Below are 10,559 nucleotides of genomic sequence, written 5' to 3' on the forward strand. Positions count from 1 at the left end.
GTGTGTGTGTGTGTGTGTGTGTGTGTGTGTGTGTGTGCTTGGATAGAGAGAATGTGAGAGTGATCTCTCCATTTCTTGCAGGGCTTACTCTGAGGGCAGGCTTCACAAGTGAGAGCTGTCATATTTTAACGTCACCTCTGCCATAAGTACTTGTGTATCAGATGGAGTTCGCCGGCCACGTGTCTACACACATAAATGTAGCAGACATCCATGCACACACTCTTACCATTCACACAGTTTTTTTYCACGTGCACTGAGGATCATGAGGTTTTGTTGGCTTTAGAGGTGGCTTTAGAGGTGGGCGGCTGAGTACGAGTCGCAGTGTGGGCCTCATTTGTCGCTGCCAGGCGTCTCCTCCGACATTAAGAGATGCGTGCCCCTCACAGATCTCAATGATTAAGAGATCAGAAAATGAGTGACAGCTCTGCGTCAAGGCAAGGCCACTCTTTGTGTCTGTGTCACACAGGATGATTTAAGAGTTGGGTAAAGACTCCTGGATCCCTCGTTCACACCTTGCTAAACCTTCTCAGCTCTGGTGAACACTTGCCTGAAAGCCTTGCCCATTACATGCTCCCTGCTCGCCTGCTCTGATTAGCCTTGTCTGCAATCCATCTTCAACCTTTTTTTTTTTACTGTTTGCACCATCTTCCTCACCTCATTTCTCCCATTCTCCTCTGAGTCCCAGATTTCTTTAACTAGCCTGTTTTGTCCATTTTTCATCCCACTTATTCTTTTATAAAACAAAACAAAACAAAAAAGTCCAAACAAACAAGTAATATTTGGTTTTTGAGGCTCTCAAATCACTTTATGACCTCCAGTTACAGGATGTTTTCTGTTTGTAGTGGGTATTGTCTGGAGGTCAGACACTACTCTTCTGTTGTTTATGTAAGTCTTTAAATTTAATTTTAAAGGAACAAGTATCCTGTTTTGGGAATCTTTTGAAGCTTATCAGTTTAGAGGCAAAACTCACTGTTTGTTGACCCACTCTGATAAAGAATTGTTGCTTATTTGAACATTCTGAAAATATTTCACCCTCTCTTTGTTGCAATGCAACAGAGGTTGCAGGAGCAGCACTATTGCAAAATGTAGTCCACCTGCTCCCTTTTTTTCCCATCATCTATGACTTTACCATAAGCTTCAGCTCTTCTTTTTTTGCTAATGAAACCATAGTCAATTTCTCTCTCTCTCTCTCTCTGGAACATTAAGGTGCTTTTCTGAGCATCTCTCTTCAGATCTATCGAGTAAAAAGCTTTTACTTAACGCATTTTCTCCTCCAAGCTATGAATGTTATTGATCTGTGTGTTTACAGCATCTCTCTCCCATCTATCTTCCTTTGAGTGGTGGATTCTCATCATTTTCCCCTGAAATGTAAGAATTGATCAGGATCCTATGGGCCCCGCAGGCACCAGCTGCTGCTGTGCCCACCTGCCTGTTAACCCTCGTGCCCTTGAGGAGACAGCATCCGAGTGGCCGAAAAACAAAACCGCGCTCCTATTTGTGTCTTTCTCCTGGTTATATATATACACTCCCATTGTGTTTGTGTGTGAATTAATCAACTTAAGCCTCATCCATTTCCTTCCCAGCAGCTGACGCCTGCACCCCACCTTCCACCCCCAAAACCCTCCCCAGAGATGTGTTGCATTGCGTTCCATCATCTCAGAAGAACAGAGCCGTGTAGATTTCAAACGTGCACATTTATACACGCGTGCACACAGGCTGCTTCGGAAATGATATTGTTCTTTCTGAAAGAGCTCCTTGTAAGGCGAATGTGACAAAGAATTGTGAGCAGTTTTATATGTGATCACTAGAGGGCACTGCTCACTTATTAATTCTACTTTGTCTTGTACTTTGTCTTCATCTCGCTTGCATTTGAAATGCAAATGACAAAAATTAAATAAATAAAAAATACAAAAAAAAAACAATAAAAAACAAAAAACTCACCATAAACAAGGAACAAAAGCTAAATAATTCACTTTCTCTCTCACACTTGGATATATTGGATGCATGCAGATCAGCTTCCCCTGATTTCATCTCATGTCAAAGCATYAACTCCCTCCACCTCTGTGTCCAAGTTAAACAAGCCACTACATGCACACCTCGATTTGGACAGGTGTCCTGTCAACATTTGTTGCTCTTACATTCATTTTTTATTGATGATTTGCACATTCTAGCCAGCCACTGTGAACGCRGTTGCACAATAGATATGTAAATTCCAAACCCATCAATTTTTCAGACCTTTTAGTCTGGAGTGCCAGCTGAGTCTCTGAGGCCATCCTTCATTTTTGCCCCTTGCGGATAAAATGATGAATAGGTAAATACCAGCCAGGTTTGATTGTTGGACCACCGGAGATTTCTTTAAGCAAAGAAAACACACTCTAGTTCTTTGAGGGCAAAGCGGAGCTGCAGATAATCAGGCGGAATCGTCRTCAGACAGAAGACAACAAGGTCAGAGCTATTACCAATTAACTAGTACTTTTTGTGCCACACAAGTAACATAWATGTAAGGAAGGTGGAWCATTCTCCTTCASTGAGGAAAGAAAAAAAAAACAGAGTCAAGGAGTTTGTTAGTAGTTGGCCAAGGTTACAAACCTCAATAAATCAAAGCCATGCTTGTACTTCAAACAAGGACACACCTACAGTTGCATTAGAACAGACATTTTCAGACACATTTTAGTTTCTGGCATTCTTTATACGTAATGACTATACTCTCCACAAGTGACTCCCCCTTACTTGACCTCTCTCTGTATGTTCTGTTGTATTGAGTGGCACGCATAGCAGATGAAGAGCCTCCATATCAGGCTCACCTTCAGCGAGACTTTCATCCTATTAGGGCCTTTATGAAACTGAACAGGTTGTGTTCTGAAAATGGGAGGCACCTGCATGAATAAAAMGTCTCAGTCAAAGGGAGATTTGCTACAGTCGCTGTTGTTTCAGCCTAAACTGAGAGAATTTCTGGATGATGTAAATCAATCCGCGAGAACAAACCTTTCAATTTGCTGCTGCTGCTTCAATTTGCTCTGATAACRTTAATAGATTAAAATAACTCAATGAAATGGAAAATAAAAGAACTGTGCTCAAATGGTTTTCATCAAACTAASACAAGTTTGGATAAAACTGTAACACTGCCGGGGTTCATTCTATTACACATTTCCTAACACTCAGCCTGCCACTCTTATTGTGGTGAGAGAGAGAATCCGTRCAAAGACACAGATAGACCAAGTGTGCATACATACATTCATCTGGCTTCAAACAAGGCAAAATTCAATTCATCACAGTCCCTCTGAGTAYGTCCTTWTTTTTTTTYTCTCTGTGGTATTTCCTCTTCATTCACATTTTTTATGTCAGGTCCTCTTTCAGCTGTGTTTACTTGTATTCTTTACAGTTGCAGCAAAAACATCTAAGTCGTACGTGAGAACCCTGCATGGATTTCCAGATAATTCATTTACAATAAAAWCATGAAAGCGGTACTTGAAGACGACTCGAGCAGAGTGGCATGACTAGGATTTCTTTATCGCATCTGTAGCAATAATTCTGAGCCAAGTTATTATATAAAATCACATGGCCTTGGTCGATGTTTTTTGTTAAGTAGCTKGAACAAGAACATTATTTCGGAGTCCCAACCATATATCCTGCAGGACTGCTGCATTACCCATCAGCACTGCCACACAGGAAGGCCCTTTCATATCATAGTTCTGCAATAAACATGCAAACACAAAYTCCTATTTACAGCTCATTTCTCATTCAGATCACACAAGCTGATCCGGGAAGATCACGGGACTGTGTGTGTTTTCATATTATGCAGATCGCAGCACCAACTGAACGTGGCATGGAACTCAGCTGCAGTGATGTGAGCTCTACAGTGATGGCAGATGAATTTCTTTTGAAGGCTTTCGAAATACGCTGCTGAATTTCACCCTCTTCTCCAGTGAACTATTTTTGCTCCTATTTCTTCTTAGAAATGATATACTTACTGGTTGCTTATGTTTTTAAAGTCTGCAGCCAGATGATCACAGAGACTTCAGGTCAACAATACGTCACACACTGGCTTATACCTTTTTATACTTTAGCCGTTTTGGTTACCTCCGGTGGCGGATTAAAAAGTGGGGCAGCTTTAACTCACCATTCTGTTTTGACTTTTTTCAGTGTTTGCTGAAATGTGGAAAACAAGTGTAGATCGTGGACTGAAAATATGACTTGAAAGTGCTGGATTTATGCTAAACCTCTGCTTTACATCTACAGCACTGTCATAATTCTAGTCAACATGAATCAGGAGTAAGAAAATCCCAAGGTTCTGAAGGCAGAAATAAAATTGGCACAAAAAGTAAGAAATTTGGTGTTTGGTAGATAATTTTTTTTCATGGCTGGCAGTAAGGTATCAGAGTCCCAAAACAAGTGTCAATAGCAACAGCAAAAGAAGCTGTTTAGCATTGGCAGAAAATATATGGCTAATTTTTCATTTGCACGTACTCAGCTTTATTACTCATCCCACAGATGCATGTTCCTTACAAATGTGGCACCATTTAAAAGGGAATTGAACAGACTTTCCGACAGTATAAGATTTATTGCCAATAAGTGTCACAACAAAGAAATAATCTACCAAACACACATTTCCTTACTTTTTGTGCTAAGTATATATTTATCCCRCTTTAGGTTCTGAACTTATTTTTTTATTTTTTATTTATTTTTTTGTTTGTCCTGTTTGTTCTGTCACCAGTGGGTTGAGCTTCTCTGGCCAAGGTAGCAATCATCACTGCTTGGGGATTGTCTGAAGCTAACTCTGTCTCAAATGTTGAACCTTTACAACTTGATCTCTCCCTTTATTCTGTTTTTCTTCAACTGAGCCGTATTACTTCAGGAGAAGAGGCYGACAGACTAGAAGAAAATGTTTCACAATCTGTGTTTAAAATCTGACCTAATTCATCTGTCTGCTGTGGTGTTTACCAAAACCAGCTGATTACCAATAGCCTCACTGTATAATGTGACCTCAAACTAAAATACACATTAGCACATATTTTCCTCTTCATAAAATCACTGTATTCGCGTGCAATCCTGCAGTAGAAATCCAAATTTCATTACCCATTTAGTTATTAATTAAAAGAAACACACCACTGGCCAGTAACGTTAACATTCTCAGATATTTTGTGATATTAAAATATTCAGTTCACACACATGAATAAATCAGTATAATGTTGCGCAATCAGTGGTTATGTCTAAAACAACATACTGTACATAGTTAGCATAATGCTAGACCCTGTTTCTTGTTCATGAGGCACCTTTATTTTGAAAGGAAGCTGGAATAAATTTAATGGCACTGCACAAAATAAAATGGCATAAAAACAAAAAAAAACTTTATTGTCATGTTTTATTGTGACAATTGCAGGTAAATTTCAGCTCAGCAATGCGTCTGTGGCTTTCAAAACCTCTAAAAAATATTTAATAAAATAAATATACCTACGTACGCGCCTGTGTGTGTGCAGACAGAGAAGAAGAATGAGGGAGACAGATAGAGTAAAAGTGAAGAGTCTGACAGATTTCAGTGACAATGTRCCTCATAGCCACTTCCTCTGTGCTTCTTTTTTTTTTTACTGATGCTTCTGGTGAAGTATGCACATAAAAGTGACGGAGGCATAGCATGCAGCGGAAACTGTGCGCAGCCATATTACAAAACAACTGTCAACCGAAGCCGGAGTCTTCGCATGTGACGTCTCACCTCACTTTACCCTGAGCAGTTTGTTTACAGTCAACTTAAACGGCAAGAATGTGACAAGCAGAAAGAAACGCGCAAAACGCACTCTGACTCCTGTTCGTGCAAATCTGAGGAGTATGTGGGGGTGGGGGTTCATTTTAGCAGGGGTTTTCTTCATTATATATAGCACTCCAGCACATATTGACAATAGATTGAAATCAAATGAAGCTAATCTGTTTAACTGCTCTCCTTTGTGTCTCTTTTAAGCCCTCAAACTTTTCTCCACCTGCCTWCCATTAGAGAAAAATGCTCCAAAGCAATGGATTTCCAGTGAAAAAAGTTTGTTTCATTGCAGGTCGTGTTTCCTTCCCACAGCTTTGGGAGGCAAAATAAAGAGGCAGAAAGAGGTGGGCAGATGTTGTCTGGCTGTGCTGGTGAGGTTYGGTTTTCTTGTTACTTTTTGCAACACCTCAGCTAATCATCTAACTCAGTGGTCGGTCCGCGCAGCAGGGGACWCCAACGCATCACCCCTCCCTCTGCCTTTCCCACATTGGCCTTAATTAGTGAGGAATTAAAGTCCTTTTTCATGGATGGGATTCATGGGGGACGCATCTTCTTAATTACAACAGCTCTCCATGTGCTGCTGGGAACTGATTGCATTTCAAGACATCCTCCAACCCAGCAGCAACCCTCCCAGACCTGTTTGGGGGTGTCTGGAATACAGTGTTGTTCAAATCAGCAGGCAGATGCAGATTAGCTATTCAGATGATACAATAGTGCAGAGCTACAAGTGTCACTGTAATTTCYTCACTTTCTTATCATGCTGCCTACAACAAGTCAAGGGAGAGAGGAGTCTTTTATTTTTAGGMCCAAAACATTTAGCAGCACAAATGTGACAAAGTTTTGTTTGGGAACTTCCGTTTTGTTCCAGTTTCTAAAAGCCCCAAACAAAACAAAACAAAACAAACAAAAAAAAAAACTTGATAGTTTTTTTTTTCTGTTTTTCAGTTTTCATCTCTTTTAATTCTCCATGGTTCTGGTCATATTTACAGATGGTGTGCTGCATGTCCAAGGATTTTTTTTTAAATGTCCTTCCTAACAGAGAGAATACACTCATGTTAACATTTTGTTCAAAGGTCTGGAGAACTAAAGTCAGACATTTCGAGGCTCACCCTCAGCTGTGTTGATGAAGTAAAGCCTACTGCTTCATGACATTGAGCCAAACTTCCAGGTTCTGTCATTTTTTTTGTTGCATTAAAACTGATCCATTTGAAATCTATAATTTACCATGCTCCTATGGCTTATCAACACCTTTGCTCGTTATTTCTACTTTGAATCTACTGATCACCACCTACAGCTTTWAAAAAAAGTCAAATCAGACAGCTAACATGCTCTACACAGAGCACTGGAAGAATTAATTATGACTTCTCACATGCTGGATAGCTGATTAGCATGCATKGCAAAGAACTGATGAAATGCAAAGGAAGCTGTAGGTGAAGAATCTGCTTGATGTGTTTGGTTCTTGTTAAAGGATAAGGCAGATCTAACTAGTTTATTGCTTTCATAGCAAAAAGAAGTATTTTCCCCAAATTCCAAAGTAACTTTAACCCATTAATTTCAGGGTTTTCCACCATAAACATGTTAGTTTATGTGCTAAGCATGTTAGTCAACTTAGTTTATTAATCAACACTCATTGCTGTGAAAAGGGAATGGTTATTTTTTGCCTCCTGAACCACAGGACAGATTTTAGTCAAACTCATTTTTCTTTTCTGTTCTGGTCTTATTAGGTATTGTTCGTCTTCTGTTAACTCTGGTATCACTAAACAACAAGAGTGGTCCGTGATATCTGTTAGCAACATGTTGCAAAACTGTTGACAAAATACAGAATAAGAAAAGTACCTCAGCCACTTTAGTTTTGTGGTTATTGTAAAGTGGACAGCACCTTGTTCATTAAAAAGTACATTTTAAAACAAGTGAAGTTTTCAAGACAAATTCTTCAATGTTACTTAAGACATTTGAACTAAAAACCCTAATTTCATTTATTTCTGTTTTTGTTAGTTCTGTACCTTTTTTGCAACCRTTTAAAAAAGTATACTTACTGATAATAGGGATGAGTTTCTGCATGTGAACAGGTTTGCAAGCAGTCTTTTATACTGCCACCTTCACCTGAGTTCACAGTGTTCCAATCTAAACCTGCCAGTATGTCTTTATGAAAGGTTCAGTGGGTTAAAGAAAGCTTAAAAAAGCTTCAGTTGATGTGGTATTTTGGTGTCACTCCCCTCTTTTCAACATAAATGCTCAATCTGCCCCCTCCCACTGTCTTTTTCAGCACATCTCAATATATCTTTTGATTTTTCTTTCCCTTTTCCTCAAAAATGACAATTAAAGGAGCTCATTCCTCATCCCATCATTGACACTGCTGTAAATCTAACTTCTGACAAGATCGTGAAAAACTTGTCTCAGCTGATTTATGACGCCTCTCTAACCATTGATACAAAATGCAAAATCCGATGTGGAAGGTAACTTGGTGACATTTGTCTTGCAGGGAACACAGCATGCATGGGGCTTTTCCACGAAGATAAAACAGATCATCTCTGCACTTTAAGAAGCCAAAATTAGGCTTCTATTTTGAAATGATTTGAATGATTTTCCAAAGCCTTTTTGGTTCAAAGTGAACTGTGAAGGGACTTTTAAAATACAACTTTTGGATCTCTAAGTGGCAGATGTACACTATAACTCAGTATACCTTGCCTGTGATTTTGCTAACAGTTTCACAAAAGTACTTTCTGGATGTCTCCCTCTCATTCTCTTCTCTCTCTTCACTCAAACATGTAATGTAAAAATAACATAAGAAGATGTGTACCCACTTGCCTCTGTGAGTATTCAGCTACCACTGCTAATTCCAGAATATTGCAGCCACTTCAGCCCCTTCCCTGTTTCTATGCCACAAGTGGCTCTCATGAGCTTTTTTTTTTTCCCTCTGCAGAAATTCAAGGACAGTTTTCGGCTTTTCTGTTTTACAGGTGCGGAGACATGCAGCAGTTATAACAACCTTTTCACAAAGAAAGCCACATTGAGATGTGGGGTTGTGGAAATGAGATGTGTAATTTCYTGTCTAGCCAAATAAAGAATAAATAAGCTTCAAGTATAACTTTAGAAGATGTCTTGTTTACAGATTTGATCCTCTTCATATCCATGTGTTAAATTATGTTTACAGGTAAMTGATTCAGTTCTTTGGATTTGTTTTAGTGGTTTTATGGAAATCAAGAGAGCTTAGAATACATAGAGTCAAAAAATGAAATGGCATACACAGTGCAATTATCATTGCACAATTTGCAATATAATCATTACCCCCTTGATTTTGTGTATCTTAGYGCACACATTTGATCCATAGCAGCTTTAAAYAGTCAGGGCGTAAACTAAAAACATTTATTGGTGTCCTGTGGCCTTCAGTAACACGACACAGATCAACAGAACTATAGTCCTGTGGATTGTGGATTAGTGTTGGAAGTTGGCCTTGGTTCTCCCACAGAGGGGGGTGATAATTCCCATTGAGTAGTTAGCTTTCTCTTAATATTGTATGCTTAGAACTAAGGCACATAACATCTTACAAATAGTTCTCTAAATAATAGTGGCTGTGCTCAGCAACTATGCCATCATATGCACTTAATTACACGACCATGAAAAACAAAGTTTAATATAACCGCCTGTGTTTGTCTGTGTATGGGTTTGTGTGTTTGTGTGTTATCAGCAAATTATATCATTAACCAGTGAATGGATTTTATTTCAGCTCTGAGAAACTTAACATTGGGATTACATTTACAACACTAATTCCACAGAATATGATGATTTGCAAATCCTTTTCAACCTATATTCAACTGAATACTCCACAAAGAAAAAAAAAAGCATTTGTGATGCATTAGACGACTTGTTTCAGCGGCACATATACTGCATTTTGTCATATGCAGGTGTAATGGATCGCTTACAAACCGAACACAATTAAATTCACTCTATTCAGGTGGCGATTTATCTGATTGCGTTTTTGTTTTTCTCATCAATAAAAGACGAAATGAAAGGGAGGAGTGATTCTACTTCTTTAATTTAAAAAAAATGTAAGTAGAAAGTACAGATGATTGTGTGAAAATGTAAGTACTGGAAGTAAAAAGCTTGCTGAAATATGTTTACTCAAGTAAACTATAGATAATCAAATTTTCTACCTAAGTAAAGTAACAAAGGACTTTTACTTTGTCACTTTATAAAAAATTAATATAACTGGGACTCATGGGAATCAATCTACTACTAACTAGTATAAGTAATAAGTATGTTGTAATAATAAATCTCAGTTTAAAACTTTGTCATGTAAGCAAGTGAAATATGTTTACTCAAGTAAACTATAGATAATCAAATTTTCTACCTAAGTAAAGTAACAAAGGACTTTTACTTTGTCACTTTATAAAAAATTANATATATATATATGTCGCTGAGGTGGGGGACTTAGAAATGCAATTTAAGAAAGCTGTAACTTTCACATAGAAAGGCTGAAATACTGTACATCAGACTTGGTATGTGTCATTGATGCTGCATGCCCAACCACACCATGTGGTCATATGACATAATCAAAGCCCCGCCCCTGAAAACAAATGACCTTTTTTTGGCTTGAAAGCACCRTCTCTGACCCTCTTGACTTGATCAGCAACAAATTGTATCAGAACACAGTTAATAAGTTGATCTCACATGTTTTTGAGCACAAATAATTTTCAGTGAGAGGCTTGGTCATGGCGGTGCAGCGAAGTCAGACATCGCTCCACCGACATACATTTGGCTCTAAATTATTTCAGCCAATCTGCACCACATGGTCCATCTTCATCCACCC

This window comes from Austrofundulus limnaeus, unplaced genomic scaffold (genome assembly GCF_001266775.1).
Source record: "Austrofundulus limnaeus strain Quisiro unplaced genomic scaffold, Austrofundulus_limnaeus-1.0 Scaffold327, whole genome shotgun sequence".
In the NCBI taxonomy this organism is placed as follows: Eukaryota; Metazoa; Chordata; class Actinopteri; order Cyprinodontiformes; family Rivulidae; genus Austrofundulus; species Austrofundulus limnaeus.